The following is a 20173-nucleotide window of genomic DNA, read 5'->3' on the forward strand; positions in this document are numbered from 1 at the left end:
GCCTCTCTATAGATCACAGGTGCAACTTCCATTTGTGACAATGGGAGTGCTCTTCCTGGGGAAATCAATTCGAAGGAACCCTGGCTGGGGAAGAAAAGAGTCTCAGGGAAACAGCAGAGACATTTGCTTTTTAAGGATTTCCTAGGCCTTTTGATGTTTCCTTGGAAGCTATTTTGGGTGGAAGTGCCCTCAGAGGTGGAAGTGGGAAATCATGGGGACCCTGTGTCCTCAAGATATTTAGGCCTATGTTGCTATGATTTTTGTGTAATAAAACATTTCTAGGCATGGAGTAAAACATTTTATTTTATTTTTTTAAATATTTTTATTTATTTCTAGGAGAGAGAGAGAGACAGCGTGAGCAGGGGAGGGTCAGAGAGAGAGGGAGACACAGACTCTGAAACAGGCTCCAGGCTCTGAGCTGGCAGCACAGAGCCCGACGCGGGGCTCGAACCCATGAACCGCGAGATCATGACCTAAGCGAAAGTCGGACGCTTAACCGACTAAGCCACCCAGGTGCCCCGGGGAAATACATTTTAAAGTGGTTTCGCTTCTTATTTGATTCTCCCAGCAGCTTTTCCAAGAGCTGCGAAATTCTGGAGCTGAGAGGTACGGCAAAGGAAGCCAATTCTAGACACATAAAGTAATGAAAATCTAGGACAAGAACAATTGCTGACAGCTCTAGGTCTATGTCCTTTATTGAAAAACACACTTCTATTGACCTCAAGCTGACCATCAAAGTCTCACATCCCTTCATCCCCCCCACTTCCCATTATGGAAGAGCACACTCTGGGTTCCAGGCTACTTCTAGATTTTTCACTGGCAGTAGAACCAAAGGCTTTACATTTCTTCTACTAAAAAAAAGGCTTTGATTAGATATTCTTGCTCCAAGACATGTGTTCACTGCTTTGTGTTTTAACCATGTGCTGGTGATTCCTTACGTAACCCAGCTATGACTTGGTTCCCTCATTTGACTCCTGGAGATAGAAAGTCATTTACTGTTAGCAAAATAGAAGGAAGGTAGGTTTGGCAATCTGCCACTCATTCTAATTCCCATGGGTGTTTGTATTTTTAAAAATTTTTTAAAATGTTTTATTTATTTCTGAGAGAGAGAGAGAGAGAGAGACAGTGTGAGCAGGGGAGGGTCAGAGACAGGGAGACACAGAATCTGAAATAGGCTCCAGGCTCTGAGCTGTCAGCATAGAGCCCGACATGGGGTTGAACCCATGAACCGTGAGATCATGACCTGAGCCAAAGTCGTATGCTTAACCGACTGAGTCACCCAGGCACCTCCCCATGGGAGTTTCTAATCAAGATACTTATTTGATAAGGAAAATATCCAAAATGGAAGCTAAGGAGCCACTTTACAAATATCTGGAAGAGTTTCCAGTAACCCACCATCCTGGATGCTGGTAAAATCTCAGATGAAAATGTAACATGGTCCAGGGAGCATACATGAGGCCTTTTATTCTTTTGCTTTTCAGTCTGAATTAGCTGGATTAGCAGCACTGATTTGGACCCAACTAGCCAACCTGTCTCATCATGGAGGGAGTGAAAGAGAACAAATGGCTGGTGATCTGACTCAGGGTACAGACTTGTCCAAGTCAGTTTACCACAAGAGGTCTCATGGGGTCCCAAAGAAACCTTAAAGAAGTAGAATCTTTTCTACAAGATCTGTGCCTCTAGTTCTGAACTCAGATTAGCAATTCCCTCTGCAGGAGGGGGTTGGTTAGACCAGTGTGGGGTTAGAGGGGGTGGGGCAAAGAAGCTCCCCAACCACCAGCAAGGCTGAGGTCAGCAGCTAAGGGACTCAAAAGCGTTAATGAAGCCAACTCCTTAAGACAAAAGAAAGGTCCACCACTGTTTAGTTGCTCTCATTTCTGGGTGCTCCTTATCCTCCAGGAAAAGGTGATAACACCACGATTAATCCCATTATGCAGGAAATGCAAACTTGTGAACTACACCAGGGAAGTGAGCCCACAGATAAGATGAAATCTTTACATTTTCTATTAGTGGAGGATTCCAGTTTTGGTGGGCAGTGATAAATGAAGCTGCAAGAATCTTTTCATTTTTACAGACTGACGTTAGGAGAAATCATCTACCATTTTCTACAGTTCCAGTAGGTTTTTGTTCAGTTAGAGCCTACATGTTTACCCCAGAAATCCTTTTGGAGGGCTTATCTCCTGTTCTTCTTGATGCTTTTGCACTAAAATATTTATTTTGTACGTCTCTGACTGAATCACTCAAAATTGATAGAAAACTCTCCCTCCTGTTAGTACCCCCTGAGGAGTCTCTACTAACAATGCTTCCTGTTAATACCCTCTGGCTTTAAGGTATACAAGGGCTCCGTTAAGTTCTGGACATTTATTAAAAATTCAGGAGGTTCATGACACCAAATATGTTCTAGATCTTGCCCTATAACAGCATAAAAAGGAATCAAAAAGCACATACTCGAAGTCAGGCAGCTGGGGTTCACTCCAAGCTCTACTATTTACTTGCTCGGGGGCTCCGGGCAAGTTATAAAACCTATGTGTGTGTTAGTTTCCATATCTGCAAAATGGAGGTAATAATAACACAGTCTAATAGGATTAAATGAGTTAATATATATATATAAAGAACTTAGAGGCGTGCCTAATGATTATAGTAAACATTCCCATTACTCTTATTTCATAACTAAAAATAATACTAAGATCTCTTTCTCTAATTCTTTATAAGAACCATGTAATTTATGAAATATACTGTGACCTTACTTCCTTGCTCTTTAACAACATCCACTCTGGGGCTTTGGTTACTTTATTGATGAAAAGATGGCACTAAGTACAAGGAAATAGCAAGCAGTTTTGGAAATGAACAGTATAAATAAAAAAGAATAAGAAAAAGAATATAGTTCAAAGTCAAGGAAGACCTAAGACCTGAAACATGTTACATGTCTGTCCTAGTGTGTTCCATGTATTCAGGGTAACAGAGGAGGCTGACCTGACAGACTAGAGACTAGAAAAATCCTGAGATGGAGGACACCTGTGTCCAATTGGACTGTACTTACATCATCCGTGTCGGAGTCCAATCTATTTCCATTTTCAGAGCAATAATCTGTCTATTCTTGTGGTACATAAGGTTTTACCAGCCACTAGTGAGCTTCTGTGTAACGTTTTCTTAAGTGCTTCCTGTTAGTTTATCCCACTAGCTCCTTGAGGGGTCTTCTGTAAAAAGAAAGAGGTCCTGGTCAGCACAAACCACACATTTTTAAAAATATATATTTGAATTCTAATGATTTCACTTATCTCTTGACTAAGAACCTTTATTCTGACACGATCTTAGTTGTTTTTTTTTTTAATTTTTTAATGTTTATTTATTTTCAAGAGACAGAGACAGAGTGTGAGGAGAGGAGAGGCAGAGGGAGAGAGGGAGACACAGAATCCAAAGTAGGCTCCAGGCTCTGAGCTGTCAGTACAGAGCCTTACGTGGGGCTTGAACCCACGAACCATGAGATAACCAAATGAGCCCCTCCAGGCGCCCCCACAATCTTCGTTTTAAATTAATACTGCCGTTAGCCCTCAAGATGTTATTAAATTTAGTTTGGATCCCAATCTGTGTAAGAAATGGGAAAATCAAATGCTGAAAACATCAGCACTATAAAATGTGTCACTGATTAGGCCATTTGGTAATTATCAGAGCCAGGCCTGGTGGTTGAGTAGTTGGTCTTGGAGGTCAGAGATATGAGTTTCAAACCCATCAGCTAAATGATGCTGAATAAGTATTCATGACTCTGTTTGCTCTGACCACAATAGCGAGGAGACCACGTGCTGCAGAAAGAAGGAGAGGTCCTCGTACAGCGCTGGCACAAAGGGAGCTCGCCGGCGGGCGCCCTGGAGCAGACTCTATCCCTCCCCTGCGGAGTCTGCCTTCAGTGGCTTCCCATGTGGTCTTGGAATTACATCCAAATACCTACTGTGGCCCACGTGTCCATGTGATCTGGCTCTTGCCCACCCCGCACTCTCATCCCGCTCTACTGTGCTTCATGGATGACTGTCTATTGCTCCAACAGCCACGTTCTTCCTGTCTTAGGAATTTGCCATGTTCTGTACTTGGATAGCCTTTACTCCTGCTCTTTAAATGATAGGCTCTTTCTCACCTTCAGGTATAAAAGTTCAGCGATCTCCTCTGGGAAGACTTCCTTGACTTCTCTGCTAAAGAATGTTCCCCTGTTCCACCACCCATGTTACTTCTCATGTCTCCTGCTTGTTTCCTTCCGTGCATGCCTTACAATCTGTTATCCGTATTAATCGTTTGTTATTCCTTCTACTTGCTTATTGTTGACCTCCAGCTTCTAATGACGTGATTCATAAAGCCAGGGATCTGGTTTGCTTTATTCACTGCTCTATCTGCAGCACTGAGAAGTGCCTGAAACATAAAAGGGGTTCAATAAATAATCTTAAATTAATATTTTTTGAATATTCTATATTAAGCAAATTATTAATTGCAAAGTATTACATTATAATTTCTTATATTAAAATGTCATCCTTTGTAATAATGTTATATTATTATCTAAATAATGGTTAAAAAGTAACAAAGTCCCTTTAAGCTATTGTAACAATTAACAGTTAAAGTTATTTTCAGGGCTTATGAAGGATTAAGATTAATTAACAATTAACAGTTAAATTTATTTCCCAGGATTAAGAAGGAAAGCCAAAAATGCTAACACTTGACTGGGTGACTTAGTTAGATTGAAATAATTGTCATTCCTGAAGCATATGAGTAAATCTAGTCAGATGAATTGCAAACTGATATTTACAATAATATCCAGAACAAAATCATACCACAATATTTCTAATAACATCTGGAACCAGGAAATGCTGATATGTGGGCATGCATAGATAAAACCATTAGATAAATGTTTGAGAGGCTGATTACATGCCTATTTTTAGCAAGCATATATGAAAAAGCAAGTAAATTTCTATATTGTACTTAATGTTTAATTTGATGACAAAATGTCAGAATTACAATTTTTTTAAATATTTATTTTGAGAAAGAGAGAGACAGAGTGTGAATGGGGGAAGAGCAGAGAAAGAGGGAGACACAGAATCCGAAGCAGACACAGAATCTGACAGCAGAATCTGAGCTGTCAGCACAGAGCCTGATGGGGAGGCTCGAACTCATGAGCCATGAGATCATGACCTGAGCCAAAGTCGGATGCTCAACCGTCTGAGTCATCCAGGAGCCCCTCAGATTGTTTTTTAAGATATACAAAAGCAGGAGAAGGACAGAAAGCCTTAGATTCAAAAGAACAGGGATTTATTTCTGGTATTGTTTTTCCCAAGATGCACGGACCAAGGTAAGTGACTTCATATCTTAAAGTCTGAATTTTCTCATCTAGGATGTGTAACATAGAATTATTATAAGAATTAAATCAGACAATGGATAGGAATTTTCTTGGCCTATAGTAGTTTTCCTAATGAGGTGACAGAGGAAAAATGATGTATTTGACTCACTAATATACATTTCTTATTAATAATTTTCTTCTTTCATTGTAGTATTTTGCGTGTCATTTTCCATTTGACTACAAAGTAGCCATTGGCCAAGAAACCGAAAGCAAAGCAAAGCTCAAGTGCCGTATGAAAACAAATATAATTCAATAGTTTGTATTACGCCAACAATTTGTTAGTGAGAACTGAACAAAGTTCGACTTAAGAACTGATATAATTCTTCCAGCAACAAACTTATTAATAAATATTAATGCTATAAAGATTTTCTACTAAAAGAGAATGGAGTAAGCTTTCAGGGTCTCATTCATGCTGTGATTTCAGTGTTTCTTTAATTTTTTTAATGTGTATTTGTTTTTGAGAGAGAGAGAGAGTGCGCTGAAGAGGGGCAGAGAGAGACAAAGGCACAGAATCTGAAGCAGGCTCCAGACTCTGACCTGTCAGCAGAGATCCCAGAGTGGGGCTCGAACCCAGGAACCATGAGATCATGACCTGAGCCAAAGTCAGACGCTTCACAACTGAGCCACCCAGGCAACCCTCAGTGTTGTTTTAAAAACCAAATGCTTTAAATGCTGGATATTTCCCTATAGACTTACTTTTCTTTTCCCCTTCAACCTACCTCAGTGTCTTTCTCTTTTTTTTTTTATTTTTAAATGTTTATTTACTTATTTTGAGACAGAAAGAGAGAGCACACACGCATGAGCCCATGGGAGACTTGATCCCACCACCTGTGAGATCATGACCTGAGCCCAAATCAAGAGTCAAGCACTTAACTGTCTAGGCCACCCACGTGCCCCAATGATTCTCTCTTTTAATGTGCATAAGATTACTGTGCAGAATTCTATATATAAACCATGTATACTGTGCTTTGGGTAAATTTAAGGGATTTTTCAAAGGTAGTTTTAATTATATACAATTATGACTTTACCTGCTGAGAGGCAAGAATTAACTTGCCCAACACTGATCCTTTACAGACTGGCTTTCCAGTTTTAAAAAAATGGATTTTCCTTGAAGTGCCTTTCAAACTAGCTTTGTATCAGTGCTTAAGATGATCAGTCCTAGTCAAGTGCAAGTTTGGACATCAGCTTTCTCTTCCCAGATCATCATGGCCAGGAGGGACTGGAGTTACCCTCAACGGTGAATGCTTAATATGGCAAGATAGGGTGGGAGCCAAGGTTCTGTCAACTAATATCGTTATTGTATCTTGACCCTTGATCAACCCAGGGTAGGTGCAATGCTTCCCTAATCATGAAATATAAAAGCCATAGAGCCCAAGGGTTGGAGTCCTTCTCTTAGAATCTGCAATACAAGCCTGCTAGACTTCTATGCACAGTCGTAGCAGGTCTGGCATATGGAATGATTGGCTATTTGCATTGTTTTGTATGTCACCCATTGATGTGGGGTCATACTTCCTTTATAAGATACTACTCTACTGTCCTAACTTCTCACCATCTGTTCACCCCCATCCCACTAAAATCATAATAGATGGAACAGTAAGTATAAACAAATTGTAAACATTTACAAACTTTACTTTTTAAATTTTGGAGATGAAAAATTCTTTAATTCTTTATCTCTTTTCCAACAGAGTTACAAAGTAATGAAAGAAGATTTGAGACTAAAACCCAAAACCTCAGTTTCTCAGTCTCCAATTCTCTTCTGCCTATACTGCTGTGCTATTGAAATCCAGCTCTGTCATGTGATTAGATTCTATTGGATCAGAGCAGCAGTAACAACAACAACAACAACAACAACAATTTAGACGTCATTTTCCAAGTGCTTGTGACAAGAGCTTCAAAATATTATCTTGTTTAATTTTCATGAGTACCCTTCGAAGAAGCTATTATATTTGTGTTTTACAAGTAAGTAAATTGATGCTTAGAGAGGAGAAGGAACTTATCTGTGCATACACAACAATCTTTAAATCAAGCCCAAATCTAACCTTGGATTTCAAGCATTAAAAAAAAATTCCCTACCACCTTTACTCTCTGGAAGTGAGAGGGATATCCAGATCTGCCATGTTACCCCAATCTTTATTTATGTCTTTTTGTCCTCAATATTTTGTGAAACCTACTTTATATTAAGAAGCTTATGTTTTATTTTTCTTTAAATATTTGAAGCATTGCTTATGTAGTTACTGACCAAATTTTTTATAGAAATGTTATTTCTTAATTTTTTAGCCATGCAACAAAATCATTTTCAGTAATACATGTATTTGAAGTTAATTTACAAAAAGACCAGTCTCAGAAGCATTGATTGAACATGCCTACACCTCCCTAATATGGCCAGTCATGTGATTTCTAAGTTCACTACACTTTCGAAGCATCAAATGACATAATAGCAGAGCTCATTGACAGAGGCTAGCGGTGGTAGATGACCACTCTTTTATCCTCCTAAAAAATATCATTTTATTTTGTTGTTTTTTTTATGTTGTCTTGACATATGAGAAAGGTGGCAGTAAAAACAAGAGCTGATAGGAAAACTTAAGTTTAAGATATGGGTAAAAAGCTCTACGAACTTCCAGAGATTGTAGAGTCTCCTGACTATTGTTGTAAATTATATTGTTGTACATCATAATAGCTTATGTTTATGTTGATGACTTGGGGCCATTACATTCTATATAAATGCCCTCTTGAAAATGGTAAGAACTCTTTAAATATACTTTAGAAAGTTTTAATTACAAGTTAAATTGAACAGTAAACATTTTTTATAATTATGAGGGTAAACCCTAAATTAGAAATCCATGATTCAGAGACACATATTTTCCAGGGAACTCTACTTCTATAGTAGAATGCACGAAACCCCATAAAGCACTGAGTCTACCGTTTAATTTTCTCCCAAAGTATTTTGGAGACATTTGGTGGGCCTAATGTCAGTCTTTTCTCTTTAGGTAGTATGACTGTTACTCCCCTTTCTTCTCTCAGGTAGGAATGAATGGGATTTGGAGTCAGTTCAGGTGACAATGAATCCCAACATTGTAACCTTGGACAAGATTTTCACTTCCCTTTTCAAGAATATGGTCACTACAGAGTTTGTTTATTTGTTTGTTTGTTTGCCAAGCATGATTTCCTTTTCCACTTGTTATAGTCACTGCTCTTCAGTGGGGACCTTGTTCATATGGTTTGGTTAATCAGACTATATCCTCTCACCACAGAAGTGAACAACATGACCCAAGCCTGGCCAGAGCACCTTGTTCAAGTACTTGGTTCAGATGAGGATATGATCCAACCCAAAACCATTAGTCTTCTTCAGGACTTTTTTTTCTAGAGTTTTCAGAAGAAAAAAAAAAGGCACTCTTTCTTCCTGTTGGAATTACTAGCTGTGGGAGTAATGTCAGCCTGGAACTTCAGTTTTCATCTTTGATACACATGGAAAGAACCTATCTGAAAATAAAGCCAACCCTGAGGGAAACACAGCTAAGAGATGAGATGAAGTGCCAGAGAGATGATAACAACTTTTGACCCTGTGGACTCAGCCAGGCCTGAAGGCAGCATAATAGGTTTTGCAGTTTTTGAGTCAACTAAGTTCTTATTTATTTATTTATTTATTTATTTATTTATTTAAATGTTTATTTATTTTTGATAGAGAGAAAGAGACAGATCACAAGCAGGGGAAGGGGCAGAGAGAGAGAGAGGGAGATATGAACTCCAAAGTAGGCTCCAGGCTCAGAGCTGTCAGCATAGAGACCGATGTGGGGCCTGAACTCACAAACCATGAGATCATGACCTGAGCCAAAGTCAGTATAAAATGGTGTTGAAATTCACTATGTCATCCAGTAAGATTTAAATTAAACGGTGTATGTGGATTACATAGCACACATTGCATCCTCAATAAATGAACTCTGAATTGAACAGCAAACTGCATTTACTCTACAACAGGACCTTTGACTGAGGTTTCACTCTACCCACTTCCCAGCTGATGACTGTTCTCACCTCCCATGGATAGGCCACTAGATGTTGGGCCTGCCTTTTCCACGGCCAGGTTGGTCAGGGAGCTTCATACTGCTCTTGGCAGGAAGATGTTCTTAAAAGAAAAGATCTCTGTCCTGCTGTGCCCTGGAATTATGAGAGATCCCACCTAGAGAAGACAGAGATTTCCCAAGAAGACCACATTTAAAGCACAGATGAGCTGATTTTGGTCCTGATTCAGGAACATCTGGAGGAACAGCTGTGGATGACAAGAATGTGTTTATCTCTTTTGAAAAGAAAAGTAGCAAAAAGGCAGGGAGTATACCAGGACAAAATAAGATATATCTTTCCATCATCCAAACTTGGGATAGGAAATCATTGAGTAAAAACACAGCTTATTTTAATTTTTTAATTTCTTAATTTGACTATTGTAGACATGCAGTGTTACATTAGTTTCAGCATAGTGATTCCATAGTCTATGCATTATGCTATGCTCTCAAGTGTGGCCACCATCTATACACCTATGAGGCTACTACAATACCATTGACTATATTCCCTATGCCGTTCCATTTATTTTCATGACTTATCAGACCCATAAATATAGAGAACAAACTGAGGGTTGTCAGAGGGGAAGGTGGAGCTAGGATGGGCAAAATGGATGAAAGGGAGGAGATAAAGGCTTCCAGTTATGGAACAGCTTATTTTTTAATCAAATACTTTAATGAGTTGAGAATGTAGAAAAGAAAACTAAAGTCTTAAAACCATTAGCCTTTGTGCCTCCCACCCACAGCTAATATTAGCAATAAGGGTCTACAAAGTATATCAGTATTTGATCTCCAAATTTTCCCTGCTGGCAAAACCTAAACTTCTTTCTTATTATTAGAAGGCTGACTCCCTTGGGATTACATTTGGAAGATGATGTCCTGAAAAAGTCCCTAAAATGTACTATACTTTCAGAAGTCAGTAGTTTTTCCTTTCTTTTGGCAAGATTAAAAACACTATATACTATGACTTTTTCACAAATAAATTCAGTAGTTTGGGCTCAACTTCACAAACTTATGATCATGGCTTCTATATATATATATGTATATATGTATATGTATATGTGTGTATACACACACACACAATGGAATATTACTCAGCCACCAAAAAGAATGAAATCTTGTCATTTTCAACAATGGATGGAGCTAGAGGCTATTATGCTAAGCGAAATAAGTCAGAGAAAGACAAATCTTATGATTTCACTCATATGTGGAATTTAAGAAACAAAATAGGTGGACATATGGGAAAGAAGAAAAAAAGAGAGAGGGAAACAAACCATAGGAGACTCTTAATGAGAGAGAACAAACTGAAGGTTGATGGAAGGGGGTGAGTGGGGGACGGGATAGATGGGTGACAGCACTAAGGGTGGTAAGTACTGGGTGTTGTGTGTAAGTGATCAATCACTGAATCTACTCTTGAAACCAATATTGCACTGTATGTCAACTAATTAGAATTTAAATAAAAATTTAAATAGAAAAAAAGGTGATAAAAATTATAAATTAAGTGTGTACCTCTTTTTTCCCCTAACTAGGAAAAATAAAATGTAAACATTTATGATACCTAGGAAAAAAAGAGGGGCTAGTTGCAATTTTATGGACTAAACTCTATCTATTGTTTTTCTTGCAATCAAATTACTGAGGGTTTTTTTCTCACAGAAAAGCTAGAACCTGATCATAAACAAACTGTAAAGACATGTTAGATTAGTTATTATCATGCATTTTCTAATCCTCCTTTGTGTGGAGACTTTATAGAAGACCGTTCTAGAATACTCATCCATGCTAGTGGGATGGAGACATTCAGGTTTCTTGTCAAGAGGGAGTAAAAGCCTTGCAAAACATATGGGTTTAGCTTTATGGCAAACAGTTTCTAGATAAACATAGATGAGCGATTTCACAGCAGCAGGGCACCCATTTAAGTAAATACTGAACTGTGGGACTCAAAAAAACAAATTCAAAGAAAAACATTATTAATCAGCTAGAGTTTCTTCCCCTGCCCCCACAACATTCTAAAAGAATAAATAGATCAACATTAAGGAATGCTTTCAACAAGAACAACAAGCAAAGCACGGTTTTGTGTTGCCCTTGATAAAATTTTCAGTCATTTAGAGGCTTTCTCTTAGCTATGGTTCATTTTGGTTCATCACATATGTGAAACAGTCAAACATCAGAATACTGTAATGTCCTAATTATTTTGCCTTTGAAATATTGCCTGTTCAACTTCAGGTTGGCCCAGAAAATATGCTGCACCCCCTTATTAGATGATAGTTGAGAGTAGCTTACATACCAATATTCAAAGTGCCTTACTAATGAGTATTTTTTTAATAGAAAGATATAATAGTCTTAGCTTGAGATATTGCAGTAACTAAATATATAAGATAAAGCTGAGACTTAAAATGTTCTGAATAATCTAGGTTTGAAACACTTTCATCTAAAATAATCAAGTAACGGACACGGAATCATTTTTGTTTCTTGATTTATCACTATAATTTTCTTCACTGCCTGATGAGTGTAGCCAAAAATCTGTGCAAATGTAGCTATTCTGAGAATCACACACTCGGATTCTAGGAACCTATTAGACAATGTTCAGCAACTTGCATTTTATCAAGCAGAAGACAGGGTCACTGGCTCAGTTCCTCTGTGACCAACCGTTTTTTTTGGTGGTTGTTTTTTTTAACATTTTGAAAGACAGAGAGGGAGAGGGGAAGGGGGTTTATGGGCATGGGGGAGGGCGCTTGTTGGGATGAGCACTGGGTGTTATATGGAAACCAACCTGATAATAAACTATTTAAGAAAAATAAATAAATAAATAAAAATAAAATAAAAGAGAGACACCGAGCATGAGCATGGGAGGGGCAGACACAGAATCTGAAGGTGGCTCTAGACTCTGAGCTCGGCACAGAGCCTGATGCAGAGCTCGAACTCACAAACCGCAAGATCATGACCTAAGCCAAAGTCGGACGCTTAACCGACTGAGCCACTGAGGTGCCCCTGGTCAACAGTTTTCATACTTTCCTTCTTGAGAAAATTTTGCTTACATGCAAAAAAGTTCACTGCAGGGCTAAAATGGGGAGCAACTTTCTGACATAAAAACAAAACTGTGTATGTTCTTAAAATAGCCTTATTGATGATAAGGCTAATGCATTTAGATTATTGAGTGGCCCATGTTAATTTGAATCTGTATTTGAATGTCTTTTTATACATGTCTTTTTTAGGGCTAAAAGTTGTATGTAATGGTAATTGTTAATGCCAGAGATGCTTTTATTTTATTCTCTTCAATAAATATAAACACATACAAAAAGTCCATTAAATTATAAATAGTGAGGTAAATAATTTCTCAAACACATTTTATGTGCATTTATGAAAACCTAACTACCATTGACAAAATTTTCTCACTAAAAAGGTTGCATAAAAAAATAATTTCCCAGGGGCGCCTGGGTGGCTCAGTCAGTTAAACCTCTGACTTCAGCTTAGGTCATGATCTCATGGTTTGTGGGTTCGAGCCTCACGTTGGGCTCTGTGCTGGCAGCTCAGAGCCTGGAGCCTGCTTTGGATTCTGTGTGTGTGTCTCTCTCTCTCTCTGACCCTCCCCTGCTCACACTGTGTCTGTCTCTCTCTCTCAGAAATAAATTTTAAAAAAACATTAAAAAAATAATTTCTCAGTAAGACTACCATTTTCAGTGTTGAGATTAGAGGTATATCTGATAGGTAGGTATAATTTTCTAGATCAAAGGTTTATATAACTTAATATTACTAAAAACCGATCATCTTGTGTGTGTATACGTGTGTGTTGGTAAGCCCCACTTTAGAAAAACTAAGCATTCTTATTGGCTTAATTTTAGATTACTTTTATGATTACTTTTATCCTGAATCTTTACAAAACTTAATAAGCAATCATTTTTCTACCATTAACGATTCCTAGTAATAGGTATTTTCAACTATTGGAGAATTTATTACAAATGAGATTTTGTAAACTATTACAGAGTAATCCTTTGGAGAACAATATTAGTTACCTATTTTTTGCCTGTATGACAAAAAACAATTAGCAGCTTTTCACAGCCAAATAGCTAGTGTTTGAAAAGTATTTTAGTAGTTATGATCATATGTACAGTTTAAAATACCATTTTAAACAGTATTACAACAGTAAAAAAATTTTAAATCATTTTACCTGCAATACTCTCTTTTCAACAAATCAAGCTATTTTCATTTTTTCTGAACTTTCTTCTAATTCTATACCTGCTTACAACATTTTAAGTAGATTTATTTATAAACCATGCTTTTGTGAGGTATCTGTATATACCATAAGTCATAATTCAATATCTCCTATTATTATCTATGCCATTTGCTGTTGTGTTTCTGTGTTCTTGGAGAGCCCAGTGTTTATTTGGGAGAAAATAGATTCAAATATGGTTCACATTTCTCTGTGTAGCTGATCTAGAGATTTATGAGATGAAAGAGAAGATAGCATTGATACTATTCTCTTCATGTCACTGGTCAGTTATTATTGCTGCATGTTTAGCCTTCATTACAAATGATGTGGCTAGCTCAATATAGTGAATGTCCCAGAGCCTGTGTTACATGACATCTCTAATACCAGGAATCTAGAAGGTCAAGGAAGGTCATGTAGACGATTTTTCCCAGAGTGAGTTGACAGTAGTCAAATCATTATACACAGGTACTTTAGAGTCTAGAGTAATTTAAGGAAATATTTTCAGCTCAGCCTCTTAGGGATTCAGTAAAGAAGAAGGCAACAATTCATCTTTACCTACTTAGAATCCTGGGGTATGTTAATAACTATTCCTACAGAGACGCATTTTACAAAAGAGTTTACTATCCATGAATATGCTTCTTTTTAACTAAGAACTAGAATTGGCAATGCATATTAGTATTGTCTGGGCAAATCGTGCTTCCAATTTTTGCTTTATTATCTTTTGTTATCTATATTATGTTTCTTCTTTGAGATAGAATTCTGGAACATTTGTCTTTCGTGGCTAGAAGAGAGGTGCCAATACAGTTCTGTGAAGGCTCTTGAACTCTCTGAGGATGACAAAAGAGATCAACTAGAAGAGCTATCAAAATTATGAGTTAGCCATAAGTCATTCAAGAAATAACTAGTGAAAGCTTTTTTAAGATGTATTTAAAGGTAGAAGTAGAATAAATTTAACTAGAAATTAAAATACAGATTTCATAAAAATATCTTCATGATGTTCTGCATTTATGTATTGTGAATTTCCACTTTGATTAATTTCTCTACTTGGTTCTGTTTACACAATTTTAAAATGTGTCTAACTAAAGGGATCATAATAATTACTCCAGAACCATCTGGCCCTTTGCATCTCCAGCCGAAAAGAATGGCATGCCTTAGTATTTTAAGTTATTTGATTTCTAACTAATAAAATAGAACTAATATAGATTTTATAGTCAATTTCATAGTCCAAATAACACAATATTTAATCATGGAACACATTTTTTTTCAATAATTTCTTATGTTTATGAACACTCTGGGTAAAAGACAGTCAGATAAAGTCATTAACTTTTTGTGAAGAGACTTCACTAGGAAACCATCTAAGAATTTATTATGTGATTCATTAAGGAGTTAGTCAATATTTACAATGAATTGTCCATTTGATTTACTATCTAGAGGGAAAATGGCACTGGAGTACATGATGGAAGGTTAGGAGTCCATAAAAATTAAGATTTTAAGAAATACTTTATTTGCTTTCAAATAACTTATCATTTTAGATCAGGGAATTAAAATCTCAGCAAAACACAATATGCTGTTATATCTAAAAAGCTGATATCATAAACTATTAGAGTGGCTTGCGTTACACAGTAGTCTTGATTTACCTTGTCAACAATCTCTTATTCAGTATCTTTAACAACTGGTAGCAGGGAGGTGTGAAACCACATACAGTAAGATAGTAAGTTCTCTCTCTAAAAGTCCTTAGCTTTAGATGGTTCTCAAACTAGGTTGAGTGGGAAGTGATAAAATAGGTAAGGAAGTAGTTTAATTTACTAGATATTCTGACTGAAACAAAGACTACTTCTCTCTCTCTATTTCTCTCTCCCTTTTATTTTTCTCCCAATCATTGTTATTGAGTAATGCATATTTTGTAATATGGAAAGACGTGTCGCCATATCTATATGGATTCAATACAGACATGTTCACTGTCAACATTTCACTTCTCTCTATTCTCCTTCTAATTTAGGCCTAAACTGGCTTAGCATAGGATGCTGAGTTTGCCTACAAGAAAGAAAAAAATTTTCCTGTTCCCTCCATGTCTATGTTTGAAAATAATAAATCTATCCTATAATGTAGTAAAAAAATTAGATTGGGAATTGATTGAGTATGGATTTAATTTCACATATGCTTGTAAGTAGCTAATAATTAGCAGGGTGACTATGAACAAGTTATTTAACCACTCTTTGTCTGGGTTTCCCTATTTGTTGATGAGACTGGAATGGGTAAATTCTAAGACTTCTATCACTGCTGTGATTCTCTGACTCTAAGAATTTATTGAGTTAGCCCTCTGCTAAGCATTGTGGACAATACAGAAATAGTATTAAACGTTATGTTTGCCCTCAAGGCCTTTGCAATCTAATCATGAGTGAACAGTAAGACTAATATCATGAGTTGTTAGGAAAAAAATACAAATCTAATAGATACATCCGTATTGCTTTATCTCCTAAGAGCTTTGTAAAGAGTTCTCGCTTTTCTGAAACACTCCTCATTCCAAGACACCCCACTCTCCTGGTGTTCCTCCTACTTCCCCAACTGCTCCCTCTCACTCACTTTGCTGACACCTTTTTTCCTCACTGAGTATTTCTGTTCCTTGTCTGGGTCCTCTTTCATCTTTGCATACTTTCTCCATCTATGATCTTATTGATACTCATGCCTTTTAATGCTATCTATATTCCGCTGATTCTCACATCTATGTTTAGCCAAGATTTTTCCTTTGAGCTTCTGGCTCATATTTTAAACTACCTACTTGATCTCTTCCCGTGGTTGGTTTGTAGAAGCTTTGATTTTTAACACATCTTGTACCGAATTCTTGATCTCTCTCCTCTCTCAGTCCTCTTAGTAAATATCAAGTCCATCCATCTTACTATTGTTCTTCAAGCCAAAAATCTTAGACCCATTCTTGATTTCTTCCCTTCATTCTTCCTTTCATGGCCAAGCTATCAGTATATCCTGTTTCTTCCTCTGATGTTTCTTGTGACTCTATTTACTTCTCTTCATCGCCACCCTGACATCTTGTTCCAGGCCATTACTCTTTCTCATTTGGACCATCACAGAACACTAATTGGCATCTCACATCCACTCTTGTCATTTACAATGTTTCAGTCCAAACAGCAGTTGGAGTAATCTTCTTAATATATAAATCAGATTATATTAGACATCACACCAAAGTCTGCACATGACTCTTGAAAATGAAAGCACTTTCCCATGGCCAGTAAAGCCCTTGAATAATAAAGATGTGGACCAGCTCTAAGGTTTCAGGTTGCAGCTCCTTCCCAGGGCCCTTTCCTCATACTCCCAGCTCCACTATCCTTTCTTAGTTCTGTGAATAGCCCCAGTTCTTTTCTGCCTCAAAGTCTTTGCATTTTTTTCCCTTCCTTCTGCCTGGATTACTTTTCCTTCTATTGTATGCAAGACGGACTCTTTCTCATCTTTCCATCAACTTTGTCACCTCTCTAAGAGGTCTTCTGGTGCCTCCTGTCTAATATAGTTCCATTCCCTATTAGTCTTTGTAACAGCACTTGCTACCTTTTTTCACTGCACTCATTACAACTTTTATTTATTTATTCATGTATTTATGTATTTATTTTTGTGGACAGTCTTCCTGAGGCTGACACTATTAGATAACTACCCAATATTCAGCCTTACTGTTTATTAAGAAACACTTAATGGTCTTTGGGTAGCCATTGCAGCCAGATAAACAAAGATACCCACCCTCCTAGGCTCTCTTGCTGTGTGGAGTGGCAATGTGATACAGTCCTGGTCACTGAGTCATCAGCTCATGATTTCAAAGGAAGTTCTTGCTTACAAATATCCTCTTACTTCTAGAACTCCTTTTCTGATTCCTACACGAAGAATAGATTTGATATCTGGAGATTCAATAGCAATTGTCCAGTCATGACTATGAAAGTCATGAACCAAACTTGATGGAGCAGAAAGAGAAGAGGTCTGGTCTGGGTCTTTGACCACAAAAGTTGGTTATACTAGGCCTGGACTAACTAACTTTGAAACTTTTGTTAAACTTATACCCCAGATGCTTACGGCATTGATTTCTAGTTTTTTTGTTATTTGACCATCTGTGCGTTCTTCACAGCAGTATTTCCTTCTTGAATGCAACTGTACAAGAACAGCACCCATGACATCTTGTAGCCTCAGCATCCTGGCAAATGCCTGATGTACGGTAAGTTCTGAATTAACATTTGTTAATCGGGGTGCCTGGATCGCTCAGTCGGTCAAGCGTCTGACTTCGGTTCAGGTCATGATCTCAGTTTGTGGTTTTGAACCCCTCGTCAGGCTCTGTGTTGACAGCTCAGAGCCTGGGGCCTGTTTCAGATTCTGTGTCTGTCTATATCTGCCCCTCCCCTACTCACTCTCTGTCTCTCTGTCTCTCTCTCTCTTAAAAATAAATATTAAAACAATTCTTTAAGTTAACAAAATATTTGTTAATTTAAGTCTACAATTTGAAACACAAAAGCAACTACAAGAAAAAGCCAAAGCAAATCTTTTTTGGTATTTTAAAAAATACCAAACTCTAGAAGAACGGTTGTCCCTCAGCTTCCGTAACATATTAGGTGGCCATTAGATTAAACTATGAAGACTTTGTAGAGATAGAAGAATGATTATTCCAGGTCCTGGCACAACTGAAGAAGTGAGCTTCAGAGTCTTTGGCCAGTCATGGATGACTGGGGTAAGGTCTTCTTTATGGATACCATAAGTGGTGTCATCTTTTAAGCAGTCAAAGGTTTTCAAAATTGTCCAATAAGTCATAGAATATGGGAGATGTTATTATATTGCAAGCAGAACACCACAGTTAGGAAGCAGCTTTGAAATCTGAGAAGACCTAAAGTGTGCTCAGTATCTTCACAGTAGCCTTACTGGCAGGAAAACATGGAGCTAGTCATGGTTGGGTCACTAGTGGTGGGTGACATTCTCACAGTTTATTAGAAAGAACTGGAATGATGTTGATGATACCTTCTTCTGCCCAATATTTCAAGGGTGTTCAGCTTGCTGGAGGTCCTTCCCCAGTGCCTCTAGCCCAGTTATGCCCTTGACACTCATACACTTCAGGTAATCTAATAATAAACCTGAGGTCCCAGGGTTGACATGCATAATATCAATATAAAATGTCTTCTAAGTAACTAACGCAGGTGGATTTGAAATTAACATCTGTTTCCTCCATCCTGAGAGTTTTGTGATCAATTAGGAAATAACGATTTCCTAATTAAGCGTTTGAGCAAGTATTTTGGCATCGGCTTAGGTAGGCACTGTAAGCAGGCAATCTGGGTAATTCAAAATTCAGTCCTGATTTCAAACTATCCTAACTCAAAATCACTTACATAACATCAGAAAATGTTTCCTACGGTGTTGATTGGCTCTGATGAAAGCATACCTATGAAGTTGGAAAATATAGGAAGGGATGGAAGAAAGGAAAGTGGTTAAGTGGAAGGGCTGAATTGCTGATTTTGTGATGTATGAATGAAACAAATAATTATCCAAATGAATCTCTGTAGGATTCAATTCAGAGAGTAATCAGCTCAACTCTATTTCCTTCCTCTGAATAGTTTTTCCTGTTTTGTGCACAATCTGGTTCAGTTGAGACTAAGGTTATCCTATTTATTTTATCTTATTTTATTCTTTTCTTTTATATTTTATCACTTGAGCTCCTGTTTTTAGTCTGCACAAGTTAAATGGTGAATTCTGTCCATGAAACAATTTAATAAGAAGAGCTGCCATTTACTGAAAGTCTATCAGGTACCCAGCTTTTCTTGTGGATTATCTCAGCTAACCCTCACAATAATTCTGGAAGCTAGATATTATCTCATGTTATTATTGCGCATTTCATAGGTAAAGAATCCGAGGCTCAAAGAGTTAAACTGCAACTTCTGACAAGGGGCTCTGGTTTATCTCATTCTAAAGACTATGCTGTTTGAATCATATATGCAGCCTTTAAAAGAATCTTTTTTTTTTTGAGACTTAGCTTTGCCTGCGAAGATGCAATTTTAGCTTTTTATTAAAGACAAGGGTGAAGAAGAGTTATTACACATGTATGGCATTTGCAGATCTTAGTATCTCTGGTTTAGGAAAGAATTGTAATCTTGCCACTCAAGATTCCACCTACCTCTGGTAAAAGGAAGATTAGAAGATTGGAAAATTTGACATGACTTTGATGTGTTAAATGCTAAATAGTGCTGCACAGGATGAAAATTCTTTGGAAGAAGACCATGGGTATAACTATTTTTGCAGGTGTTTTAGAGCAAAAATCTGTTCACTCAGTTATTCCACATTTTTGGGAAGGACATAACTAGGAAAAAGTTTAGCTTTTTTTTTTTTCCAAGGAAGCATCACGAAAATGCTAGAAATATAGAGGTAATTATTTTGATCAAGCTTTTATGTTACTCATTATGATGGCAAAGTCAATTTGTACCTTAGAGAATCATTTGTCAAAAAGCTTGGAAATATGGCACATGGGTAATTGCAGCAAAAGCAATTACATTTGGTTTCTTGATTAAGAAG

The sequence above is a fragment of the Crocuta crocuta genome, unplaced genomic scaffold (genome assembly GCF_008692635.1).
Source record: "Crocuta crocuta isolate KB4526 unplaced genomic scaffold, BGI_CrCroc_1.0 scaffold3, whole genome shotgun sequence".
Lineage (NCBI taxonomy): Eukaryota > Metazoa > Chordata > Mammalia > Carnivora > Hyaenidae > Crocuta > Crocuta crocuta.